The 27,770-nt window shown below is 42.9% G+C and overlaps 1 protein-coding gene across 1 annotated transcript in view; it reads right to left on the bottom strand.

The window, feature by feature from the left end:
• Window positions 1-27,542, bottom strand: part of ATP6V1C1 (ATPase H+ transporting V1 subunit C1) — a 91,865-nt gene extending 64,323 nt beyond the window's left edge. The window contains exon 1 of the mRNA XM_055286953.2: window positions 27,082-27,542. The gene's annotated coding sequence lies outside the window, so the exon portion shown is untranslated. The remainder of the gene's footprint in view (window positions 1-27,081) is intronic.
• Between the last annotated feature and the right edge of the window lie 228 nt (window positions 27,543-27,770).

The raw sequence follows: 27,770 nt of genomic DNA, 5'->3' as shown, positions 1-27,770 counted from the left end.
TATTCTCTCTGAAGCCTGCTACCTAGAGGCTTCCTCTGCATACTGGGAATATCAGTCTCCATAACCCCTATCCTAACCCAGACATTCCCTCCTATTGATTCTATGTGTTTAGACAATAATTTAACTCTTTCAACCAATTGCCAATCAGAAAATCTTTGAATCTACTTATAACCTGGAACCTCTCCCCACTTCCCCCTGACTTCGAGTTGTCCCGCCTTTCCAGACTGAACCAATGTACATCTTGCATGTATTGATGGATGTCTTACATCTCCCTAAAATGTATAAAACCAAGCTGTAGCCCAATCACATTGGGCACATGTTCTCAAGATCTCCTGGGGCTGTGTCACAGACCATTGGTCACTCACATTTGGCTCAGAATAAATCTCTTCCAATATTTTACAGAGTTTGACTCTTTTCATTGGCAGAAGTACAGGTGACCCAGGCTTTTGACTGGCATCTAAAGTGAGGGCAGTCTTTTGGGGATGAGTCCTTAACCTGTGGGGCCTGTGCTAACTCCTGGTAATTAGTATCAGAATTAAATTAAATGTTAGGACATCCAATTTGCATCTGGAGAGTTGAAGAATTGGTTGGTGTTGGGGGAATAAACTACACACACATTTGGTGTCAGAATTAGTGTGGTGTTATAAAAGCCTATCATAGAAGTAGTACCTTCTGATATATCATCCGGAAGCAAGGAGGTCAGGAGAACAGGTCTGCCCCCCACAGATATCTACTGCCTCAAGCTTTTCTCTTCATTTTTGACCACTTGTCATCCCCTGGCTTGAATCTGTCTCCTCTCTTGACTTATGTGATGCTACTTTCTATGTCACTTCTCTTCCCACATATCAAACCTCTCCTCCTTCACCTTCAATGGATCCCTTCCTCCTCTGCCCACAAAAGATGAGTCTTTCCACACAAAAGATTCTGCATTCTTCTGTTCCCCTAGAGTTTACACTATTTACCCATCCTCCACTTGCAACTGCTTAGTAGACAGTTTCACTGAGACGGTCCACTCTAATCAAAATCAATGTGTTCAAAGTCAGGTTACCAATTTATATTTAAAAATCATCTCCCCTTTCTGGAAACAATACTACCATCCTTTCCAGATTAAGACCTTTATACCCTCTTTAATTTCTCCATCTTCCTCGTAATTTTCACCTGATGTCAAGTCCTAACAAGTCCTCTGTCACGTGTTTCCATGTGAAGAGACCACCAAGTAGGCTTTATGTGAGCAATAAAGCTTTTATATCACCTAGGTGCAGGCAGGCTGAGTCCGAAAAGAGAGTCAGCGAAGGGAGATAGGGGTGGGGCTATTTTATAGGATTTGGGTAAGTAAAGGAAAATTACAGTCAAAGGGGGTTGTTCTCTGGCGGGCAGTGGTGGGGCTCACAAGGTGCTCAGTGGGGGAACTTCTGAGCCAGGAGAAGGAATTTCACAAGGTAATGTCATCAGTTAAGGCAGGAACCAGCCATTTTCACTTCTTTTGTGATTCTTCAGTTGCTTCAGGCCATCTGGATGTATACATGCAGGTCACAGGGGATATGATGACTTAGCTTGGGCTCAGAGGCCTGACATTCCTGTCTTCTTATATTAATAAGAAAAATAAAACAAAATAGTGTTGAAATGTTGGGGTGGTGAAAATTTTGGGGGGGTGGTATGGAGAGATAATGGATGATGTTTCTCAGGGCTGCTTCAAGTGGGACTGGGGCAGTGTGGGAACCTAGAATGGGAGAGATTTAGCTGAAGGAAGATTTTGTGGTAAGGGGCGATATTGTGGGGTTGTTAAAAGGAACATTTGTCATATAGAATGATTGGTGATGGCCTGGATGCAGTTTTGTACGAATTGAGAAACTAAACAGAAGACACAAGGTCTGAATAAGAGAAGGAGAAAAACAGGTATTAAAGGACTAAGAATTGGGAGGACCCAGGACATCCAGTTAGAGAGTGCCCAAGGGGGTTCAGTGTAATTGCTTGATTGGTGAGTTTTTGGTCTCTATCCTTGACAGAGTCCTCATTTTCAAGTTGGAGGCTGAGCTTGGTGAGGTGTGTTTTTAAAAGACCATTGGTCCATTCTACCTTTCCTGAAGATTGAGGACAGTAAGGGGTATGAAGTTTCCACTGAATACCAAGAGCCTGAGAAACTGCTTGGGTGATTTGACTAATAAAGGCTGGTCCATTACTGTATAGAGGTGGGACTGTATAGAGGTGGGAAGGCCAAACAGAGGGATTATGTCTTACAGAAGGGAAGAAATGACTGCGATGGCCTTTTCAGACCCTGTGGGAAAGGTCTCTACCCATCCAGTGAAAGTATCTACCTAGACCATGAGGTATTTTAGTTTCCTGACTCAGGGCATGGGAGTAAAGCCAATTTGCCAGTCCTGGTTGGGGGCAAATCCCCAAGCCTGATGTGCAGGGAAGGGAGGGGGCCTGAACAATCCCTGAGGAGTAGTAGAATAGCAGATGGAACACTGAGAAGCGATTTTCTTGAGGATAGATTTCCATGATGGAAAGGAATTGAGAGGTTCTAAGAGGCAGGCTAGCAGCTTGTAACCTACATGGAAGAGGTTATGAAATGACGACGGAATAGAATGGGCCTGTGAGGCTAGAAGGAGATATTTTCCTTGGTCCAAGAACCATTTGCCTTGTGTGGGAAGAGATTGATAGGTGGAAGTTTCGGTGGGAAAGTGGGTGGGAGTGACCAATGAGAAGGAGAAAAACTGCCTTGAGGGATAGAAGTTGGAAGCTGGCTGCTTTTTTAGCTACCTTATCAGCATAAGCGCTGCCCTGAGCGATGGGATCTGATGCCTTTTGATGGCTCTTGCAGTGAATGATTCTAGTTTTTTTTGGAAGTAAAGCGATCTTGAGAAGAGTTTTTATTAAAGAGACATTAATGATGGAGGACCCTTGTGTAGTGAGGAAACTTCTTTTTGCCCATATAACAGCATGGTGGTGTAGGATATGGAAGGCATATTTAAAGTCAGTATAAATACTGACACGTAGTCCTTTTGCAAGAGTGAGGGCTCGAGTTAAGGAAATGAGTTTGGCTTGTTGAGAGGTAGTGGAGGGGGGCAGAGCAGTAACCTCAATGATAGGTGTGGAAGATACTACAGCATAGCCTGCCTTTGCTGGTGAATGGTGATTAGGCATGGTGGGACTGCCATCAATAAACCAAGTATGATCAGGGTGAGGAACAGGAAAGAAAGAAATATGGGGAAATCGAGTGAATGCCAGGTGGATTAGAGAGATACAGTCATGGGGGTCAGGTGTGGTATCAGGGATAATCCCGGGTTTTGGCACCAAATGTCACACGTGTCCATGTGAAAGAGACCACCAAACAGGCTTTATGTGAGCAATAAAGCTTTTTAATCACCTGCGTACAGGTGGGCTGAGTCAGAAAAGAGAGTCAGCAAAGGGAGATAGGGGTGAGGCCGTTTTATAGGATTTGGGTAGGTAGTGGAAAATTACAGTCAAAGGGGGTTGTTCTCTGGCAGGCAGGGGCAGGGGGTCACAAGGTGCTCAGTGGGGAAGCTTCTGAGCCAGGAGAAGGAATTTCACAAGGTAATGTCATCAGTTAAGGCAGGAATCAGCCATTTTCACTTCTTTTGTGATTCTTCAGTTGCTTCAGGCCATCTGGATGTATACGTGCAGGTCACAGGGGATATGATGGCTTAGCTTGGGCTTAGAGGCCTGACATCCTCTTTCTTAATTTCTTTCACACATATCCCTTCCTTTCTGTTTTTATAGCCAATATCCTGGGTCAGCCCCTGACTCTATCACTTTTAACCTGAAATAACTGCAATATCACTAAAACGTATTCTTCTCCTTGTTCTCCTCCCACCCCAATCCTTTGTGCATACTCCAGAACAGCTCCCCATTCAGAAATTTTTTTTTTTTTTTTGAGACAGAGTTTTGCTCTTGTTACCCAGACTGGAATGCAATGGTGTAATCTCAGCTCGCTGCAACCTCTGCCTCCTGGGCTCAAGCGATTCTCCCACCTCAGCCTCCCAAGTAGCTGGGATTACAGGTGTAGCAGGACAAGCTGCAGACAAAACCCCTCAGACACCGAGTTAAAGAAAGAAGGGCTTTATTCGGCTGGGAGCTTCTGCAAGACTCATGTCTCCAACAACCGAGCTCCCCGAGTAAGCAATTCCTGTCCCTTTTAAGGGCTCACAACTCTAAGGGGGTCCATGTGAGAGGGTCATGATCAATTGAGCAAGCAGGGGGTACGTGACTGGGGGCTGCATGCACCGGTAATTAGAATGGAACAGAACAGGACAGGGATCTTCGCAGTGCTTTTTCTTATGCAAATAACCAATTGGGTCAGGGGTTGATCTTTAACTACCAGGCCCAGAGTGTGGTGCCGGGCTGTCTGCTTGTGGATTTCATTTCTGCCTTTTAGTTTTTACTTCTTCTTTCTTTTGAGGCAGAAATTGGGCATAAGACAATATGAGGGGTGCTCTCCTCCCTTACAGGCATGCACCACCATACCTGGCTAATTTTTTTTTAAGTAGAGATGGGGTTTCTCCATGTTGGTTAGACTGGTCTCGAACTCCTGACCTCAGGTGATCCACCCGCCTCGGCCTTCCAAAGTGCTGGGATTACAGGCATGAGCCACCGCACCTGGCTGTTTCAGAAACTTTAATGTGAGTTCCCATTGTCTTTAAATTCATGTCCAAGCTCCCTGGACTACCAAGCTTCCAAAATTAGGCCCAAAGTAATCTTGTTAGGCATGACTCCAAATAAGCGTGCTGTATACAAACTCTTCATTTCAGACAAGATACTTTACTCTTAATCACCCACACACCCCTTAGAGCCTCCTTCCTTCAGCCTTGGATTTACGTAAGGTCACTCTTTGCCTCCTTTTATCTCCATCTACTAAAACTGAACCTGTTTTCCAAGGCCCAAATCAAAATCTGAAATTTTCCCATCACCTCATATGGAAGTTATTTATAAAATTAATAATGATGATTAAAAACAATAGCTACCATTCTTTGGGCATTGACTCTCTGCCAGCCAGGGTAAAATCGCATTCTAGAAAATATGGAAGAATCAATGAGCCCATGTACATAAAGGGCTGAGCCCAGACCCTGGGGCATGTGGAGGGTGCCCAACAAAAATTGGCTGAATTGTCACCAATTGTGCCATTGAAATGTCACAATGATATTTGCTAGCAGTCAAAATGGCATATCTTGTCCACCTGAAAGAGAATGAGCACCGAGGAAGTGGTTTGGGAGAGGAAGCCAACCAATTCCTTCCAGCATTGCCTGGCATGACTTTCTGAGCCCTAGGCAAATAAAAATATCTTTGTTCCAAATTACATCTATCGTCTGGTGGTATTGCATGTCTTTTACATTTCTATTATGTGTGTCTCTTATGTACCCCTTCACTTCCCTGTTCTGGCACCAAAATGCAGAACTCAGACAGCATTAGGAAAAAGAGAAGTTCTTTCCAATGTGATCCATAGTATACAGTCATGTGGGAGACTCAAGAGAAAGCTCCTTCCTGGTGGGCAGAGGTGCTCCATAAATTCTCATCCCCTTTGAAATCAACAGCAAAGTTTCCCCCTAGTGCTGAATTTGTTCTTGCTGTTTCTCAAACCAAAATGCAATTTAAGAGAGAGTTATTACATAGGAATGTTAAATACATGGCTTTCATGCTAAATCTGTGACAATCTTTCCCCACATTCCAATGCCGGGAAATTAGCAATTTAAATCTCTCTTTGAACTGTATTGTGGATTCACTCCTCAGAGCTTCTAAAAAATAAAAAAATTTAAAAAACTGTATTCAGTTATACTAATGTTAGAATGTTGTGATTTACATAAGTATTAATTAATAAGTAAATACCTTACTTTTATAAAACAGGGATGAGAAGTGTAGTAAGATCTCAGACCTATTTTAAAAGATTCATCTAGTCCAAGGAAAGCCCCATCCTAGGGCTTTGAAAAATATGGCAGCATACATTCATGCATGGCACAGGAATTAAAATTCCTGGAGGTGGAAGGTCCACCTGCCCCAGTAGGGGGCTGGATTATAACCCCCCAGGGGTTGCAATCATCATTTCTTGGAAATTCAGATACAAATTAGCATATCGAGGGCAGCTGAGGTTTTCTCTGGAAAACTACAGCATTTTCTTCTATCCCAATATTCTCATATAAGCAAGATCTTCTACTTAGCTTTATCCCCAAATCACCTGGGTGCTTGTTAAAAATACAGATTCCCACACTTTACATCCAGTTTCACCTATTCCATTTGTGCCCCCAGGCCATCCCACCCCCATCACCATTATCTTGTTTTGAAATCTTCAGCTGCTCAGGAGGACCTCCGTGGACCAGGCCCTGCTTTCCCTTTGATATTGATATACCAGCTTGATGCTCCAGTTTGTGCCTGGTCCACTCCCTCCCCTTCAGTTTCTTCTTCCCCCTGTGTCCCAAGAATACTCTTATCCCCTTGGGGAGCTTACCTGGCTATGGTCACCAGTCTGTCAATAAATGCTTATAAAACCCTTCAGTGGCCGGGCGCGGTGGCTCAGGCCTGTAATCCCAGCACTTTCGGAGGCTGAGGTGGGCGAATCACCTGAGGTCGGGAGTTTGAGAACAGCCTGACCAACATGGAGAAACCCCATCTCTACTAAAAATACAAAGTTAGCCGGGTGTGGTGGTGTATGCCTATAATCCCAACTCCTTGGGAGGCTGAGGCAGAATTGCTTGCACCTGCGAGGCGGAGGTTGCAGTGAGCCAAGATCGCACCATTGCACTCCAGCCTGGGCAACAAGAGCAAAACTCCGTCTCAGAAAAAAAAACAAACAACAACAAAAAAACACTTCAGTGGTCTAATCCCATGAGGGATACAGAAAATCACTATTTCTCTTGCCCCAGTGATCAGAAAACTTGGAAATAATTTACTTACTCCGTGGCCACAGATGTCAGTGATAGACACTTTGGAAAGTTATTTAGCTGCAGCCTCACTGTGTGCCAAGGCCGCAGCCCAGCCCACTGTCTAATTGAGTACCCTCAACACACACCCACATAAAACTGGTCCTTACTATCCTTTAGAGAGATTATTTTCCATGTTTTACAAAGGAGCTTAGATATAAGAGACTCAATAACATGTCCAAAGTCAAACAATGAGTCAGTAGCAGATCCAGGATTTTAACCAAGGTTCTCTGATACCCAGATCCATACAGTAAGTGCTCAAGAAGGGGTGGTTGTCAGAAAGGGAAATGCTCATACACTATTGGTGGGGATGTAAAGTAGTACAGCCACTATGGAAAATACTATGGAGGTTCCTCAAAAAATTAAAAATAGAACCACCATATGATCCAGCAATCCCATTGCTGGGTATATATCTGAAGGAAAGGAAATCAGTATGTCAAAGAGATCTCTGCACTCCCAGGTTTATTGCAGCAGTAGGCACAATAGCCAAGATAGGGAATCAAGCTAAGTGCCCACTGACGCATGAATGAATAAAGAAAATGTGTGGCTGGGCGCGGTGGCTCACGCCTGTAATCCCAGCACTTTGGGAGGCCAAGGCAGGCAGATGACCTGAGGTTGGGAGTTCGAGACCAGCCTGACCAACATGGAGAAACCCTGTCTCTACTAAAAATACAAAATTAGCCGGGTGTGGTGGTGCATGCCTGTAATCCCAGCTACTCCGGAGACTGAGGCAGGAGAATTGCTTGAACCTGGGAGGTGGAGTTTGCGGTGAGCTGAGATCACACCATTGCACTCCAGCCTGGATAACAAGAGAGAAACTCTGTCACAAAAAAAAAAAAAAAAAGAAGAAAACGAAAATGTGGTATATATACACAATGGAATAGTATTCAGTCATTAAAAAATGAAATCCTACCATTTGCAGCAACATGGATAAAACTGGAGGTCATTATGTTAAGTGAAATAAGCCTGGCCGGGCGCGGTGGCTCACGCTTGTAATCCCAGCACTTTGGGAGGCCGAGGCGGGCGGATCACGAGGTCAGGAGATCGAGACCACGGTGAAACCCCGTCTCTACTAAAAAATACAAAAAATTAGCCGGGCGCGGTGGCGGGCGCCTGTAGTCCCAGCTACTCGGAGGCTGAGGCAGGAGAATGGCGTGAACCCGGGAGGCGGAGCTTGCAGTGAGCCGAGATTGCGCCACTGCACTCCAGCCCGGGCGACAGAGCGAGACTCTGTCTCAAAAAAAAAAAAAAAAAAAGAAATAAGCCAGGCACAGAAAGACTAATATTGTATGTTCTCACTCACATGTGGGAGCTAAAAAAGTGGATCTCATGGACACAGAGAGTAGAATGGTGGTTACAAGAGGCTGAGAAGGGAAGGGGGTGGAGGATGAAGAGAAGTTGGTTAAGGGGTACAAACATACAGTTAAATAGAATAAGTTCTAGCTTTTGATAGTACAGTAGGGAAATCATAGTTAATAATCATTTATTATACATTTCAAAATAGCCGGAAGGTTTAGAATGTTCCCAACGCAAAGAAATGGTAAATGTTGGAAGTGATGGATATCCCATTTACCCTGCTTTTATCATGACACATTGTATGTCTGTATCAAAATAGCACCTGTACCCCGCAAATATGTACAACCATGATATTGCAATAAAAAAACAAAATAAAATTAAAAAGAAAACGTGGTTGTAATAGTAATAGTAATAATAATAATTCCAGAGTTGGTGTTTTTTTTCATTTGGATTCTTCAGAACCAGATTCTGAGACAAGGATAATCCATATGAAAATGGTTTAAATAGAGAGCATTCTCAGGAAAAATCATTAAGTAAATAAGAAAATGGAGCAGGAAAGGGAAGAGGCCAAATAAGGGAATGGGGTGACAGCAAGCACGGCTGTCTCGGGGATGGGGTAGGTCTCATCTCAGAGTTGTCCCCTCAGAGGAAAAATAATGGAAACTTTTTTTTTTTTTGAGAGAGTCTCCCTCTGCCACCCAGGCTGGAGTGCAATGGTGAGATCTCAGCCCACTGCAACCCCTACTTCCTGGGTTCAAGCGATTCTCCCATCTCAGCCTCCCGAGTAGCTGGGATTACAGGCACCCACCATCATGCCCGGCTAATTTTTGTATTTTTAGTAGAGACAGGGTTTCACCACGTTGGCCAGGCTGTCCTTGAACTCCTGACCTCAGGTGATCTGCCCGCCTCAGCCTCCCAAAGAGCTGGATTACATGCGTGAGCCACAGTGCCTGGTCCAGGAATGGAAATATTTCTATTCCATACCTGTCAGTCATTGATTAAGGGCTGCTTTAGGGGATGAGGAGAGGGATAATCTCTAGGCACACAGGGCTCTGTTATAATCACAGGTAATGTGGGCTCTGGCAGAGAAGGTTCAGGGTGAGAGGAAGGCATGCCCAGAGCCAGTGCGCACTGATGGCATCTGCTACGGTGATCTTGAAACTGGAGTAGCATCGTGAAAAGAAGCAAAGCTGGGCGGAGGGATAACATTAGGAGATATATCTAATGTAAATGACGAGTTTAATGAGTGCAGCACACCAACATGGCACATGTATACATATGTAACAAACCTGCACGTTGTGCACATGTACCCTAGAACTTAAAAGTATATATATCAAAAAAGAAGCAAAGCTGTTATCTCACTTTGTTTTATAACCCTACGTATACCACACATATCATTCAGCGCTGAAGAGAAACCTGAAGAGAGAAACAAGCACCATCCTGTGTCAGGACGGCTGGGTTTTGGTCCCAATTTTGCCAGAAATGAGCAACATGACCTTGGGGAGGTCATTTAGTCCCTGTGGTCCTCAGTGTCCCCCCAGGACCTCTGGAGCCTCAGAGGCAATGCTGAAGACACTAAGTAAACACTTGTTGGTGGACTGAAATAATTTTATTATTTCAGCATGTTAGGAATTCCAGCTGTGGTTAACCTCCGAGCTCCTTTCCCGCTGCATCTGTAACGGTGGGCCTTCCTCCCATTTTCCGTGTTTCTGTTATTCTCCTAGGGGAGCTTACTTTTGTAGATGTGATTCAGCTCTGCAGAGGGAACCCATGACAGTCATGTGAGATGTGTTTAATTTTGTACAGTTTAACTGCATGTTAGTAACAGGGTTTACTAGATGACTCTGCTTTTCCAGTGATACTGAAAAGGAAAAATTATTCCTTTTATTCTAGAAGATTTATTTTATTTTAAATTTAACTTTTTATATTTTTGGAGACAGTCTTTCTCTGTTGCCCAGGCTGGAGTGCAGTGGTGCGATCTCGGCTCACTGCAACCTCTGCCAACCGGGTTCAAGTAATTCTCCTGCCTCAGCCTCCTGAGTAGCTGGGATTGCAGGTGCCCACCACAATGCCTGGCTTTTAAAAAAATTTTTTTTTTATTTTTAGTAGAGACAGTGTTTTGTCCTGTTGCCCAGTCTGGTCTCAAACTCCTGAGTTCAGGTAATCTACTCGCCTCAGCCTCCCAAAGTGCTAGGATTACAGAAGTGATCCACCACGCCCAGCCTTTTTCCTGGAAGATTTAAAAAAGGAAAATACATATGACTATTTTTTGTGAGTATCCATGTTGTAATAAAGACATAGCAAAGGTTCTTTTTTTTTTTTTTTTTTTTCAAAAATGTGTGAATAAATGACCCTTTCTTTTCCACTTAAGATGAGATTTATGCTATTAGACTTGTACTCTGGTTTTATAGTATCCTACAATTGGTTTGCAAGTGGAATGAATTTTTGTCAATGTTGCCATTTGAGGAAGAGCTGGGTGTGAGGAATGTGACTCCCAAAATATGGCAGACATAGAGCTGTGTCATCCAAATCCTCCTTCAAGCAAGGGCGTGCTGCTCAGCTGTGGGAGTGTGGTCAGCAAACGGCATTCAGCTGTCAGCTCCGACAAGGTTAGCCTCAGCTGCCTGAGCCGCTTCATCTGAGGTCATGCCCAGGACAGCCTGAAGCCCGTGACTGAGGGAAGTGCGGGTGTAAAGGCACAGCCATTTTGACATAACTGGGGAGACTCTGAAAAGCTACACCTGCTCCAGATTTTCCTGCTGGGTTGGCCAAAGGCTTTGATGGGCTGACATTGTGGTTATCTTTGTTGTTTATCTTCTTCCTCAGCACAATCCTGCTTCGTTTCACATTTTTTATAGATATTGATCTCTAATAAATATCTTAAAACCCAAATTTCCACTCACTCTAACCTGAAACAGTTGATGCCAGGAGTGGTCCAAGAAAACAGGCAATGAGATGGTTTTGGAAATGGATTACACACCACTGGGTTGGCTGTGAGGACCCCATCACTGGTGGCAGGTAGAGCCCAGGCATCTTTGGCACAGTGGCCATTCAATTGTTAAATCTTTCACTGGAATGACTTGGGAGTGTACTAATGGGAGTGGATGCACTAGCAGGTACAATGTATCAGGCATAGGAGACTTTGAAGGGAAAGGTAGGTATAAGGATAATGGGATTGTATGGCTATTGCTAAGTGACACTGATGTTCCACAGAAAGATGGAACAGCTTAGAGTGAAAGCCAGGTGTGAAATTCAGGTGTGAAAGCCAGACTTGGTGGATGCATGCAAAGCTCCTTCAGCCCTGCAGTGGCAGTACAGAAAAAGTTTAGGGCTAATAGTCCAAGTGGCTGAACTTCAAAAAAATATAGGCAGATCTGTGCTAAGATCAGGGCCCAGGTTAGAAAAACCTTTAACCCTAACAGATGGAATGGAGACATGTTGGTAGATATCCCCAAGGATTTTAACATCTCAGTCTCTGACCTTCCTAAGCCATCAGCTGCCTTGGATTGGCATGGTGAATGCATAAGTGGAATCGCCACAGTGACAGAAATGGAGTCCCCATATACTTCCAAGAGCATATAGAAGCACTCCTTGGCCAGGCGTGGTGGCTCACGCCTGTAATCCCAGCACTTTGGGAGGCCGAGGCGGGCGGATCATGAGGTCAGGAGATCGAGACCACCCTGGCTAACACGGTGAAACCCCATCTCTACTAAAAATACAAAAAATTAGCCAGGTGTGGTGGCGGGCGCCTGTAGTCCCAGCTACTCGAGAGGCTGAGGCAGGAGAATAGCGTGAACCCGGGAGGCAGAGCTTGCAGTGAGCAGAGATCGTGCCACTGCATTCCAGCCTGGGCGACAGAATGAGACTCCTGTAGTCCCAGCTACTCGGGAGGCTGAGGCAGGAGAATGGTGTGAACCCAGGAGGTGGAGCTTGCAGTGAGCTGAGATCACGCCACTGCACTCCAACCTGGAAGACAGCGAGACTCCGTCTCAAAAAAAAAAAAAAAAAAAAAGCAGTCCTCACCTTGCATAGTAGTGTAGGATGGTAAAAATAACTGTTCAACCTGAAACTATGCAGAAATCTTTTTTTAATGCAAATTTTAAAAATTTATTTTTAACTGACAAATAAAAATTAGATATATCTATCTCAGTGGCCCTCAACCTTTTTGGCACCAGTGACTGATTTCATGGAAGACGATTTTTCCATGGACCAGGGAGGGGATGGTTTTGGGATGATTCAAGTGCATTACATTTACTGTGCACTTTATTTCTATTATTATTATATTGCAATATATAATGAAATAATTATACCACTCACCATAATGTAGAATCAGCAGGAGCCCTAAGCTTGTTTTCCTGCAACTAGGTGGTGCTATATGGGGGTGATGGGAGACAGTGTCAGATCATCAGGCATTAGATTCTCATAAAGAGCACACAACCTAGATCCCTCACATGCACAGTTCACAATAGGGTTCATGGTCCCATGAAAATCTAATGCAGCTGTTGATCTGACAGGCAACAGAACTCACGTGGTAATGCGAGCGATGGGGAACAGCTGTAAGTACAGATGAAGCTTTGCTTGCTCGCCTGCTGCTCACCTCCTGCTGTGCAGCCTGGTTCCTAACAGGCCATGGACTGGTACCAGTCCATGGCCTGACGCTTGGGGATTCTTGATCTATGGCATACAATGATGATTTGATATATGTATATCTTGTGGAATGTCTAAATCAAGTTACCATACCTACTATCTCACTTTGTGGTGAAAAGATTTAAAATCTACTATCTTAGCAATTTTTAAGATATGACACATTGGTATTTATAGTCACAATGTTGTGCAATAGATCTCCTGAACTTTTTCCTCCTGTCCGACTAAAATTTTATTTTTTTATTTTATTTTTTTTGAGACACAGTCTCACTCTGTTGCCCAGGCTAAAGTGCAGTGGCACGATCATGGCTCACTGCAGCCTCGACCTCCCAGGCTCAAGTGATCCTCGCATCTAAGCCTCTCAAGTATTATGCTGATGCAAAAGTTATTGCAGGTTTGCCATTAAAAGTAATAATGGCAAAAACCACAATAACTTTTGCACCAAGCCGATAGCTGGGACCACAGGCAGGCACCACCATGCTGGCTTATTTATTTATTTTTTCTAGAGACTGGGTCTTCCTATGTTGCCCAGGCTAGTCTTGAACTCCTGGACTCAAGCAATCCTACTGCCTCAGCCCCCCAAAGTGTTGGGATTACAGGCGTGAGCCACTGTGCTCAGCCCTGACTAAAATGTTGTACTTTTTAACCAACATCTCCCCAATCCACCCCTTATCCCCCAGACTCTGGTAACCACCACTCTACTCTTTATGAGTTTAACCCTATTATACATTCCACATATAAGTGAAATCATGCAGAATTTGTCTTTTTTCTTTTTTTTTCTTTTTCCACGCTTGAAAGAATTTCTGTTTCTGTGCCTGGCTTATTTCACTTACGTGTCCTATAGATTCACTCATGTTGTCATAAATGACAGGATTTCCTTCTCTTTCGCAATGGACTGCTGTAGAGTATTCCATTCTGTGTATACACCATAATTTCTTTATTCATTTGTTGATGGTTACAAGTTGATTCCATATCTTGGCTATCGTGAATAGTGCAAAGCAATCTTAATACTCAGTGGGAAGAATTATGATTATTCTGCAACTTTTAAAAAGTTTTGTCAAAATATTAAAAACTGTCTTTCTGTCAGTTATGAAAGACGAAATGAAAAGTCATAGTAAAACTAATATTTGCTTAGTATATATATATTTTTTTTTCTTTTTTGAGACAGAGTCTTACCCTGTCACCAAGGCTGGAGTGCAGTGGGATGATCTCAGCTCACTGCAACTTCCGCCTCCCAGATTCAAGTGATTTTCCTGTCTCAGCCTCCCAAGTATCAGGGATTACAGGTGCCCGCCATCATGCATCATTAATTTTTGTATTTTTAGTAGAGATGGATTTTCACCATGTTGGCCAGGCTCGTCTCGAACTCCTGACCTCAAGTGATCCGCCCACCTTGGCCTCCCAAATTGCTGGGATTTCAGGCACGAGCCACCATGCCCGGCCTACTTAGTACACTCTTATTAATTGTTTTTTAAAAAAATCATAATAGGGAGGGCATTAAACAGAGACAGGCCAGTATTTTAGCTTCTAGGTAAACAGAGCCCAATATAAAACAATAAAACAAAACTAACACCAACTGACCTCTAACCAGGGCTTTCCCACACTAAACCAATCAGGTACATTTTCATTGTCTTCCCTCCTTGTAAAAGCTCACAGCTCATGCTGCTGCAGCCAAGCACTCCCAATCTCTTTTGATTCTGAGTGCTACCTAAATCACGAATTGTTCTTTGTTTAAAATAAATTCTATTACATTTATTTTGTCTAAAGGTGTTATTTTTAACAGATTTGGTGTCAGAAATGGGATCCAAGACATTCTCTGGCAGCCCCAGGAACACAGAGCTACCAGGGGAGGTACCCACAGACCACACTGTGCTCACTGTTCTCTTCTTTGTAACTGGAGGCCGTGATTAATTCCCTCTCAGACTGAGCTTCATGAATTATATTTTGAGCTCTCCAGACTTCATTTGAGCAAACAGGGTCCAGGATCAAATTGGATTTGATGATTAACCAGATTGGATTCAGATACAGGCCTTGGCTAGGTATCTGTTGACAATAGGTTCAGCTGAATCAAATGAGTCTGGCACTCTATCTTCTGGAACTCCAGCAAATTTTATGTATAAGAATTACAGACTCAGGACTTGCACATTTTTAGAAAAATGGGTTAATCTTACAAAGATAACTTAGAATTAGAGTGGTCACTATGGAGAACTTTCAACCTAGATAAAATCGTTCACCTGTGAGGCACATTGGAAAAGAAAGAATCCAAAATGCAACGGGATGCATTTTTTAATTGGTACAAAGAAACATCTAGAAGATAAAATGAATTAAAAATTGCCTCCCTAAAAAATTCCTTACAGGAGGCAAAGGAAAATCTAAAGCAACAAACTCAGGACATTAAAAAAAAAGGACTGTACCTTGACTGAATTAACTCTGACTGGTCCTTCTCTTTATCTGTCCTTACCTCAATGTTCTGAGTTTGCTAACCCTTTTGCCCAGCGACCCTTTCACCCTGAAGACAATGAAAAAAGGGAAGTTAGGCAAATGCTTGCAAAATGAGACCCTCTGATCAGGCAGGCATGCCTGCCATAATCACTTTTACTTCATGGTATAAAATTGAGCTTAGGGTCATTTTAAATGACTTCCCTAGCCCCAAGAAAACCTCCTGGAAACGTACTAAGGAATTCAGAAACCTTGTTGGAGCATTTGATCCAGTACTCCCTGATCTTTACCAATTTATTCATATGCTATTGGGACCTGGTGATGCTTGAAGATGGATAGCAGGATTGGAATGGGACCAACCTGGGGAGGATGTGAAAGACCCTCCAAAACCTCCTGAAAAGAAAGGCAGAAAGAAGCTGGAAGAATTGCCGAAGACCTTTCAAATTCAGTTCCTGAGATTTTTCCACAGAAAGTTGATTGGTCCATCATACAATCTTATAGACAAAAAAAGATGAACCAATTTCAAATTACAGAGCCCGTTTAGAAACACTATTTATAAAATATGCTGGACTTCAAATACCATAAGGGGCACTTCCTGCAGAGACTGAAATGGCATTAGCTTCTGTATTTGTGAATGAACTTCATCCTAAATTTAGTGATTTAATTAGAAAACATACACCAGGATGGAAAGTTATAGATATATAACTTTGAATTGAATTGGTGGCCCTAGTTGAACATTCTGAGAGGATTCTAAAGCAAGAGAAAAATTAAAAGGCAAATAAAAGGCAACACAGAGAGACCCCATCCCTACAAAAATAAATGAAAAAATTAGCCAGGCATGGTGACATGTGCCTGTAGTCCCAGCCACTCAGGAGACTGAGATGGGAGAATCACTTCAGTCCAGGAGATTGAGGCTGCAATGGGCCATGATTGTGCCACTGCACTTCAACCTGGGCGATAGAGCAAGACCTTGTCTCAGAAACAACAACAACAACAAAAACAGAGGCAAATAGGCTCATGTCTTTATGTTACCAAAACGCCAGGGGTTTGGTTTAGGTCTTGCTGCTCGCTGCACAGAAAGCCGATCACTGAGACAGTGAGTATGGCCAGAGAAGAAGGCCTTCATCAGGTGCCACAGCCGAGAAGACGGGAGATTAGTCTCAAATCCATCTCCCTGACCAAATAAAATTGGAAGTTTATATAGCAGGGAAGAAACGTAAGGAATGTGTGGAAAAACAGGAATTAGGAAGGGGTAAGGAGGAGGAGTTGGTCAATAGGAAGCAGGTGGTCAGTTAAGCCAGAAGTCCCCAACCTTTTTGGCACCAAGGACCAGTTTCGTGGAAGACAATTCTTCCACACATGGTGGTAGGGGTGTGGGATGGGGGATAGTTTTGGGATGAAGCTGTTCCACCTCAGATGATCAGGCATTAGTTGGATTCTCATAACAAGTGCACAATCTGGATCCCTTGCATGCACAGTTCACAACAGCGTTCCTGATCCTGTGAGAATCTAATGGTGCTGCTGATGCAGCAGCTCAGTTGGTAATGCTCACTCACCCTCCACTCACTCCCTGCTGTGCAGCCCAGTTCTTAACAGGCCATGGATCCCAGTCCATGGTCTGGGGATTGGGGACCCCTTAGTAGGCAGTCATGATGAGCAAAGGGTCTGGCATTTCATTGTCCAGATGTGGTAATCTGGTAAGTTTCAGCTCCTTAATACTATCGGGGAGGCCTGATGTTTGATTTCCTGAAAAAAGAACTCAGACAAAACAAATGAAACTTTCTCAAGTTTCAGGATTGGAGGGTCAATTTCTTTTACTTTTTCTTTTTTTTTTGGAGACAGAGTCCCGCTCTATTGCCCAGGCTGGAGTGCAGTGGCATGATCTCGGCTCACTGCAACCTCCACCTCCCAGGTTCAAGCGATTCTCTTGCCTCAGCCACCCAAGTAGCTGGGATTGCAGGTGCCCGCCACCATGCCCGGCTAATTTTTGTGCGCGTGTGTGTTTTTAGTAGAGACAGGATTTTGCCATGTTGGCCAGGCTGGTCTCAAACTCCTGGCCTCAAGTGATCCACTCACCTTGGCCTCCCGCAGTGCTGAGATTACAAGCATGAGCCACCATGCCTGGCCTGGGAGGGTTAATTTCTATGTTTATTCAAAAGAAACCATAAACATCAGTTATATGGGATGATTGGGCTGGTTTAAGTAACTACAATAAAGGCGGACATCTCGAGGCACAAGTTTCTTTAGTTTGGGACCTCTTAGTATTGATTTCAAATGCATGAATATACTGGAGGAGGACCAAAGAAACTTCTGCCTCAAGATGTCCTTCTTTATTGTAAACAGCCAGGCCACTGGAATCAAAATTGTCCAGTCTTTTTTTTTCTTTTTTTTTTTGAGACAGAGTATCACTCTGTCACCCAGGCTGAAGTGCAGTGGTACAATCTTAGCTCACTGCAATCTCCACCTCCTGGGTTCAAGTGAGTCTCCTGCCTCAGCCTCCTGAATAGCTGGGACTGCTGGCACACACCACCATGCCCATCTAATTTTTGTATTTTTAGTAGAGATGGGGTTTCTCCATGTTGGCCACGGTGGTCTCGAACTCCTGACCTCAGGTGATCCACCTGCCTCGGCCTCCCGAAGTGCTGGATTACAGGCATGAGCCACCGTGCCTGGCCAAAATCATCCAGTCTTGCACTAGGCATGTGATGAACACATTTCTTTTGACCTAGACATTTTCCCCTCCAGATGAAGCCCCTGAGGGTTTGACTCCTGGAATAATAACACTAATAAAGCTCCCAGGGTTTTTTTCCATAATACCTTTAAATGAACAAGGGGAAACTAAAATTAAGATTAATGGGAAACAGGCAGGGTGATTCATGCCTGTAATCCCAGCTATTTGGGAAGCTGAGGTGGGAAGATCACTCAAACCCAGGAGTTCGAGTCTGCAGTAAGCTATGATTGCATCACTGCACTTGAGCCTGGGTGACAGAGGGAGACCCTGTCTCAAAAGGAAAAAAAAAAAAAAAATAGATAAAGTGGCTCCAGTATTTACCAAAACGTTATAAGACTTACTATTAATCTTTTTTTTTTTTTTAAGAGGCAGGGTCTCACTCTGTCACCCAGGCTGGAGTGTAGTAGCGTGATCACAGCTCACTGCAATCTTGACCTCCTGGGTCAAGGGATCCTCCCACCTCAGCCTCTCGAGTAGCTAGGACTACAGGTGCATGCCACTGTGCCTGGATAATTTTTTTTAAAACTTTTTTGTAGAGATGGAGTCCTGCTATGTTGCCCAGGATGATCTCAAACTCCTGGCCTCAAGTGATCTTCCCTTCCCTGGCCTCTCAAAGTGTAATGATCACAGGTATGAGCCACTGTGCCCGGCCACGTTATGTACTTCTTTAATTTTTTTATTTTCATTTTTTTTTGAGACAGAGTCTCTCTCTGTTGCCCAGGCTGGAGTGCAGTGGCACAATCTCGGCTCACTGCAACCTCTGCCTCCCAGGTTCAAGTGATTCTCCTGCTTAAACCTCTGAGTAGCTGGGACTACAGGCATGTGCCACCATACCAGCTAATTTTTATATTTTTAGTAGAGACCATGTTGGCCAGGCTGGTCTCGATCTCTTGACCTCAAAGTGATCCATCTGCCTTGGCCTCCCAAAGTGCTGGGATTACAGGGGTGAGCCACTGCGCCTGGCCCACCTTGTATACTATAAAACCCCACCTTCGTAAATCAACAAATCCCTTGCAGTAAAAAGAATAGTTTCATGGTGGAGGTTTCAAATCAAGTCCAAATGTCTCCATGTCTGAATCTGTTCAAATGATACTTGGATCATTTTCAGAAAAATATGCCTTCTTACTTTGTGATGCTGCCTCAGTGAATCTATGGGCACAAGACTTGCTAAGAATGTACAGAAAATTATCTTCAGAAGGAGAAATAATCTTATAATTTCCTAACTCTCCTGAACCTGAACTGCTCTGTTACATACTGGCAGAAGCTGATAACACTGAAACTCAAATCTATAGAAACCTGTTCTTTCTGAAGAACCTAGATATTTGTGGGTTTCCTCCTTAAATGACATAGGAAATATTTAAAGTACTGAACCCACAAAAATCAAAACACGAAAAAAACCAAATAGATCATTCTAAGCTGCTACCTAAATTACCTCAATACCCACTAAAACCAGATGTATTCAGGGGCTGTCACCAATTGTAGAGGAATTAATTATACAAAGACTTCTAATGTTTTACACTAGTCCTTGTAACGCCCCAGTCTACCACTTTAAAAACCCAGTGGACAAGGTTGGAGATTTGTTCAAGACCTACATGCAGTAAATTAGATTGTAATACTAAGGTTACCAGTAGTTCCAAATTCTAATACCTTGTTGTATAAGGTACCCCCAAATTTAAAATGGTTCACAGGGATGAAACACAGTATTGCAGCTGATAAAAAAGGTCACTACTTATTTGCTTTTACTTGGAAAAAATCAACAATATAATTGGACTGTAATGCCAAAGTGATTTACCAAGGCTCATCTTATTTTTCTCAGACTTTGCATCAGGATTTGCCAAACTTGCAATTTCCTAGGAATTCTGCTCTTATTCAATATGTTGATAATCTACTGCTATGTTCTTTCTCATACTAAGGAAGAGTCAGAAATAGATTCAACTTACTTCCTTTTTTTTTTTTTTTTGTGATGGAGACTTGCTCTGTTGCCCAGGCTGGAGTGCAGTGGTATGATCTTGGTTCACTGCAACCTCCACCTCCCAGGCTCAAGCGATTCTCATGCCTCAGCCTCCCAAGTAGCTGGGACTACAGGTGCATACCATCACACCCAGCTAATTTTTTGTAGTTTTAGTAGAAATGGGGTTTCACCACACTGGCCAGGCTGATTTCAAACTCCTGACCTCTAGTGATCCACCTGCCTCAGCCTCCCAAATTGCTGGGATTACAGGCATGAGCTATGGCCCCCCGGCCCCCAATCTACTTCTTTTTATTATTATTATTTTTGTGTGTGTGTTATTTTTTTTTAGAGAGTCTCACTGTGTCACCCAGGCTGGAGTGCAGCGGCGTGACCTTGGCTCACTGCAAGCTTCGCCTCCTGGGTTCACGCTGTTCTCCTGCCTCAGCCTCCTGAGCAGCTGGGACCACAGGCGCCCACCGCCACACCTGACTAATTTTTTCGTATTTTTAGTAGAGACGGAGTTTCACCATGTTAGCCAGGATAGTCTTGATCTCCTGACCTCGTGATCCGCCCACCTCGGCCTCCCAAATTGCTGGGATTACAGGCGTCAGCCACCGCACCTGGCCTCAATCTACTTCTTACAACAATTAGCTTACAAAAGCCATAGGCTTCCACAGAAAGACTCCAATTTTCTAGAGGAAAGGTCCATTATTGCCTGCCGAAGAAAGTTTCCTGTCACCTGAAAGAATGAAAATTATTCAAAGTTTCTCTTGATCCATGTCTAAAAGACAACTAAGAGGTTCCTTTGAATTTGCAGGAGATTGTAGGTCTTAGGTCCCAAATTTTTCCCTGTTGGCATCTCCCTTGTATGAACTTGTACAAAACTCTGACCCAGAGCCTTTAGCTTGGGAGGATAATCATGAACAGGCTTCAGCCAACCAAAACTGGCCCTACCACAACCTCCAGCCTTAGGACTCTGAAATTATAGCAAACCTGTATCACTTTCACTTCATTCATTCATGAACATAACAACGAGGTTTTAGAAATTCTTACTCAAGAACACAGAGGAAAACACAGGCCCATTACTTAATAGGCTGCAATTAGGCCCAGTAGCTAAGGTGGATCCCAATTGTTTAAAGGCAGTATAAGCAGCAGCCAGATTGGTTGAGGTCTCATCTGAGCTGATTTTAGGAAATGAATTTTATTCGCAAGCTCCACATGCTTTGGAAAGTCTATTAAATTCCAGTCAAACTCAACATTTCTCAGCAAGTAGACTAACATCTTATGAAATTCTTCTCCTGTCTCCTTCTAATCTCATATAAAATGCTGCAATCTTGGCTGGGCATGGTGGCTCACACCTGTAATCCCAGCACTTTGGGAGCCTGAGGTGGATGGATCACTTGAGGTCAGGAGTTCGAGACCAGCCTGGCCAACATGGTGAAACCCCATCTTTACTAAAAAAATACAAAAATTTAGCCGGACATGGTGGCAGGTGCCTGTAATCCCAGCTACTTGGGAGGCTGAGGCAGGAGAGCTGCTTGAATCTGGGAGGCAGAGGTTGCAGCGACCCGAGATTGCACCACTGCACTCCAGCTTGAGCGACAGAGGCTCCGTCTCAAAACAAAACAAAATAATAAATAAATAAATAAGATAATGCTGCAATCTACTTAACCTTTCTACCCTACTACCCTTACTTGACAAAGGTGAGGATCACAACTATGTAAATCTTATATCACAGCTATTGACTCCTCAATTGATTTATAAGATGCCCCATTAAACACCTTGCGATAATACATTTTGCTGATGGATTTTATGCTAAAAATGCAGAAGTAAAATACCAAGGAGGGCATGCCTGGACTACCCAGAATGAATTAACAGAAAAGGGAGCTCTTCCCCAGTTGAAGTCAGCCCAACCAGCAGAGGTACATGCTCCCACTCAGGCCTGTCAAATATCTCAGGGCAAATCAGACAACATTTATACAGACAGTAGATAAGCCTTTGGGGGTAGTCCATGATTTCGGCATGTTTTAGAAGCAAAGAGGGTTCTTCATTTCTAGTGGGTCCACCACTGAAAATGAGCCCCAGGCAAATGAACTTCTTTCTGCTATTTTGCTGCCCTCACAAGCTGCTATTATTAAAATTGAAACTCACTTGTAAAACTGAATCTAAATATCAAGACAATGCCTTAGTGAACTTCCATGCTAAGGTAGCTGTCACTAAACATGTTAGGATATGCAATTTGGTTGAACTCTATAACATTAATTCAGATCAAATCACCTATGATAATTTGTTAAATAAACGATTCTATGCACCTGAATTAGAAAACCAAAATTGGCACTTAAAAGGGTGCAAATTTAATACCAAACGTGAACTCACTGAGGGCCCTGACAGCCACCTAGTCCTCCCTAAGTCCTTAAAACTACCAGTATTAAAGGCTCTGCACTCCACAGCTCACCATAGTGTAGACAAAATGGTTCAAATTATGAAAATGTATTGGTGGAGTAATTGTTCTAAAGTTGGAAAAATGGTTCATAACCCATGTCTGATTTATCAGATTCATAATTCTGTGAAAACCATTAAGGTTTCAAACAGTACATTTCTACCACCTGCTGGACCATGTGAACACCTGCAAAAGAACTTCATTTAGTTGCCACCCTCAGTGGGCTATCAGTATGTTCCTGTAACTGTATGCCTGCTCTCAGGGTGGATTGAGGCCTTGCCATGCAGGAAGGCTGATGCCACAACAGTAGCAAAAAAAAACAAAAACAAAAACACACACACACACAAAAAAACAAAAAATAGAGAATGTGTTTCCTTTATGGGATATCCCTAGAAAGATTTCCAGTGATAGAGGAACTCATTTTACTGGACAAATTTATTATTATTATTATTATTATTATTATTATTATTGTTATTTTTAAGGCAGAATCTTGCTCTGTTATCCAAGCTGGGGTGCAGTGGCATGGTCTCGGCTCACTGCAAACTTCGCCTCCTGTGTTCAAGAGATTCTCCTGCCTCAGGCTCCCAAGTAGCTGGGATTACAGGCACTACCATCTGGCTAATTTTTGTACTTTTAGTAGAGACAAAGTTTCACCATGTTGCCCAGGCTGGTCTCAAACTCCTGACCTCAGGTGATCCACCTGCCTTAGCCTCCCAAAGTGCTGGAATTACAGGCGTGAGCCACCACGCCTGGCCTACTGGACAAATTATTAAACCATTTTTTTAAAGGTTTACAAACAAAGTAGCATGACAATTGTCCTTATCCCTAGTCTTCTGGAAAGGTTGAATAGACAAATGGCATCCTAAAACTAAAATTGGACAAAATGATGGAATCATCTGGATTGCTTGGCCAAAAGTTTGAACACTGGGCTTAATGGCAATTATATCTACCCATGCTGGAAAGCACAAGATGACACCTCATGAAATAGTACTGGAAGACATATGCCCTTAATAATAGAGCTTCATGTATCTCCCATATTTGTAACCTGTGGTATGACTCAGTATTGCCAGACCTTGATAAATTGTGCTGAATCATACAATAAATTCTCACAACATCGTTGATCAGCTCTTGGAAACTGTGATTTTAAGCAAAACAATGTATAATAAAACAAATTTTATTTTTCTCATCAACATTAAAATGAAGCAACATTGAATGAAATACATTATTCAAGGAACACTGTTTTGCTTAAAATCATTGTTTCCATAAAACTATCAACGACAACATCAATTGAGGACTTACTGTATTTCTATCTGGCAATAGCAGCTTTCTGTGACCCACTGATTGATTATCAGAATCCTCATGGTCTAGAACTTGGAAACTGGGTCTTTTGGAATTTATATCAAAGGAAGTCTGCCCTTGAGTCTCACTGGAGGGACCACACCAACTTCTCACCACTTACACTACAGTAAAGCCTTGAGTTTTGGACCAATGTTTCTCAACTCAAGAGGGCCCTTCCAGACTCTTAGAACTGACCACCAGTTAAGGATCTCAAGGTAAAGTTGACCAGGAACATCTCTCCCTGAAGCAGATGACATCTTGAATGTAGACAGCTTTCCCAAGATCAGAGATCAAGAACATCTTCTTCCTGGGCGGGGCGCGGTGGCTCACACCTGTAATCCCAGCACTTTGGGAGGCCGAGGAGGGCAGATCACGAGGTCAGAAGATCAAGACCATCCTGGCTAACACAGTGAAACCCCGTCTCTACTAAACATACAAAAAATTAGTCGGGCGTGGTGGCGGGCGCCTGTAGTCCCAGCTACTCAGGAGGCTGAGGCAGGTGAATGGCATGAACCCAGGAGGTGGAGCTTGCAGTGAGCTGAGATAGTGCCACTGAACTCCAGCCTGGGTGACAGAGCAAGACTCCATCTCAAAAAAAAAAAAAAAAAGTACCTCCTCTTCCTATCATGGAACCCCTGTTCTTTTTCCCTCCTGTTTCTTACTCTTCCTTTCTATCTGTGTATGGCATGATAATGCCATAATTAGAATCTCACAGTCTATAGCTTCTGCAGAAAATTTAGCTAAATTCTGGATTTTCCATGCTAAGTCAAAATACTCGCATGGCTTTTTAGAGACCGATTAGTATATCTTGTGACACAATTTGCCAGAATCTCAAATGCAACAATCTGTTTAGATTATACCGTTGGTCCCTTTATAGAGTTAAACTTCTAGACCCCTTTATTCTTACTTCTTGTTTAACCCAAACATGGAATAGGATGGCCAGGTCTGCTGACCATATTGCAAGGAGGCTATGCACAAAAAGGAGAATATTAACAGAGCTATTTACAAGAATGCCTGTCTACATAGGTATTTTGGTAGCCTTCTAGGATGTAATAACTCAGTATCAGTCTCTTGGTTAGAAACTGCTGATGCCAACTAATTACTCCATAACTGAAGTCTCCCAAGGAGGAGGTTTGCTCACCCTAGGTACATCCTTCCCGCCACCCCACAACCAGGCTTTCAGGAATGTCCTAGGTACATCTTTATAAGCAGAGAATTTAACTGTCAGCCATATGCTTGGACCACCCCATACCTTGACAGATGGAGAATGAAAGACCAATGGGGACTAGGGATTTTAATGGTGCCATTGTCACTACATAACCAGTCAGAAGCTAAACATTGGTACACCCCTCTAAATCTGCATCATAGATTAAAAAGAAACTGACCAGCAGATGACAACCCTGCCAAGGGGGCATCATATGTTAGGTCTATTTTCCCATGGCTTTGGATGACTACAAATGAAATAAAGGTCAAAAATTTTTCTTTGACATTAGTTACTATTGCGGGTTCTACAGCTAAGGCTATAGCTATCCAACAGAAATTTCTAAATTCTCTTACTCAAGTAGTTTTAGATAATAGGCTTGCATTGGACTATTGGCTGAACAAGGAGGAGTCTATGCAATATGCTCATTTTATCCTGTTCCTCCTGTTGTGCCTGGATAAATACCTCTTGTATTAGAAACTCAATCACAAGAAATGAACAAACAGGCCACCTGGTTAAAACAAGTTGAATCCCCCTCTGGTTCTTTCTTTGATTTATTCAATTTTAGCTGGTTTGATTCATGAGGACCTTGGCTAAGGAGCATACTCTAGTCTCTTGGTATTATCCTCCTGATGGTCATCATTGTAATCACCCTGGTTTGCTGTATTTTGTCAAGAGTCTTAAATGCATGCTCTCAGCCATCAGCGGTACATTAGATGCTCTCACCTTGATCAGAGTGACAATAATGATGTGAACAACAAAGGGAATCTTTCTTCAATGAGCCTGACATCATGACTTCTGAGTTCCACAGAGACAAAGACAACTTACCTGTGATGGTGACAAGGAGGGGTGCCTATGCCTAAGTATCGTTCAGTCTCTCATAAGAGGCTGACCAAAAGCAGAGAATAATTGTTTTTAACAAAAATTCTAACAGGGAGGGCATTAGACTGTTAAAGCAAACTAAATATGGCCTGAGAAGGACTTCATGCTTCTATATTTGAGTCCTTGTGGACAAACTGTAACTTAGCTTAATAGGCATACAAAATTGAAAACCTAATTTAGAAGCATGCACCTGTAATGATAGCTGAGTTTTGGGCAATCCCAGCAGCCTTATTTCAGCCACTCATAGACTGCTAAGTGTTGAAACCGTGTTCAAATAAGGCAAACGCCAGCCTGTAACCAATCCAGCTGTTTCTGTACCTCACTGCTGATTTCTGTACGTCACTTCCCTTTTTTTGTTTATAAATTTGTTCTAACCACAAGCCTTCTCTGGAGTCTCTGAATCTGCTGTGATTCTGGGGACTGCCCAATTCGTGAATCATTCATTGCTCAGTTAAACTCCTTTAAATTTAATTCGGCTGAAGTTTTTCTTTTAACAAGACGGAGGCAACCCTACCACTTCAAGTTCCTATATGTAAGCAAGCTGGAGCCCAATGTAAACAGTAAAACAAAACTAAAGACTATCAATAAGAAAACACCAGCTAACCTCTAACTAGGGTCTTTCCACCTAATCATATGACGTACACTTTCATCTTCCCTTTGTGTAAAAGCTCACTGCCCATGCTGCTGCAACAAAGCATTCTGAATTTCTTTTGATTCTGAGAGCTACCAATTCATGAATTGTTCTTTGCTCAAAATAAACTATTAAATGTATATTATCTAAGGTTTTTAAACGTTAGTAATTTAAACATTAGAAACATTAAATTTCTACTTAAATAAACAACACAGAAAATAAATAGCAAGAGTAGGCCGGGCACGGTGGCTCACAGCTGCAATCCCAGCAATTTGGGAGGCCAAGGCAGGTGGATCACCTGAGGTCAGGAGTTTGAGACCAGCCTGGCCAACATGGTGAAACCTCATCTCCACTAAAAAATACAAAAATTAGCTGGGCATGATGGTGCACACCTGTAATCCCAGCTACTTGGGAGGCTGAGGCAGGAGAATTGCTTGAACCTGGAGGCAGAGTTTGCAGTGAGTTGAGATTGCACCACTGCACTCCAGCCTAGGCTACAGAGTGAGACTCCCTCTCAAAAAAAAGAAAAAGAAAACAAACAGCAAGAGTAAATAAATTGTAAAGGAAATAACAAGAGTCATTTGGATGGTGCTTACCTTCTTGTGTAACTTACAACGTGGAGAGAGCATCTTTTCTCTGACTTGATGAATTGTTCTCCTTTCTAAGACTGGATCAACTCCCAACATGTGTTTTCAACGTCATGAAAAATTTCCCAGAGTTGCTTCAATGTGAAGTTTCTGCCAGGACCACTTCCTCTGAGACAGCATGCTTTTTGCCACACTTCCTTCCTCATTTATGTTAAGTTTGCCTTTGCTAAGTTCCTCTGGCTGCATATCCTCTTGAATGATGCAGTGGCCACATTCTCACAGTGAACTGTTTTTCTATAACTCATTCAATTTGAAGTTCATTTCCCGCATTACTACTTTTTGGACTTTTTTCTGCGCTTTCATCTTTGTTGGCCAATTTCCTCTTTTGAGTATCCATTGTTGTAAACCATCATGTGGCTTCATTCACAGGAAAATCAGCAACACAACTACACGCTTTGCTGTGTATGAACCGAACATATGTGCAGTGGCCAATTATCAGTGGACTTTGAAAGGAGAGGTGTGATTGGTTATTGATCATGCTGTGCATCTGTTATTTACATAGTGATTTGTGGACTAAAGGGCTGACAGTGAGGTTTGTACTTTGTGTAATTGTGCACAGTTAATAACGTTGTAGCTGAAATTTGAACAATGTTGTTGGGGTTCTGGTGTGATTTAACTAAATGGTGGTAACTAGGATT

Source organism: Symphalangus syndactylus, chromosome 7, assembly GCF_028878055.3.
Source record: "Symphalangus syndactylus isolate Jambi chromosome 7, NHGRI_mSymSyn1-v2.1_pri, whole genome shotgun sequence".
Taxonomy (NCBI): domain Eukaryota; kingdom Metazoa; phylum Chordata; class Mammalia; order Primates; family Hylobatidae; genus Symphalangus; species Symphalangus syndactylus.
This window is presented reverse-complemented; position numbering and strand designations above follow the sequence as displayed.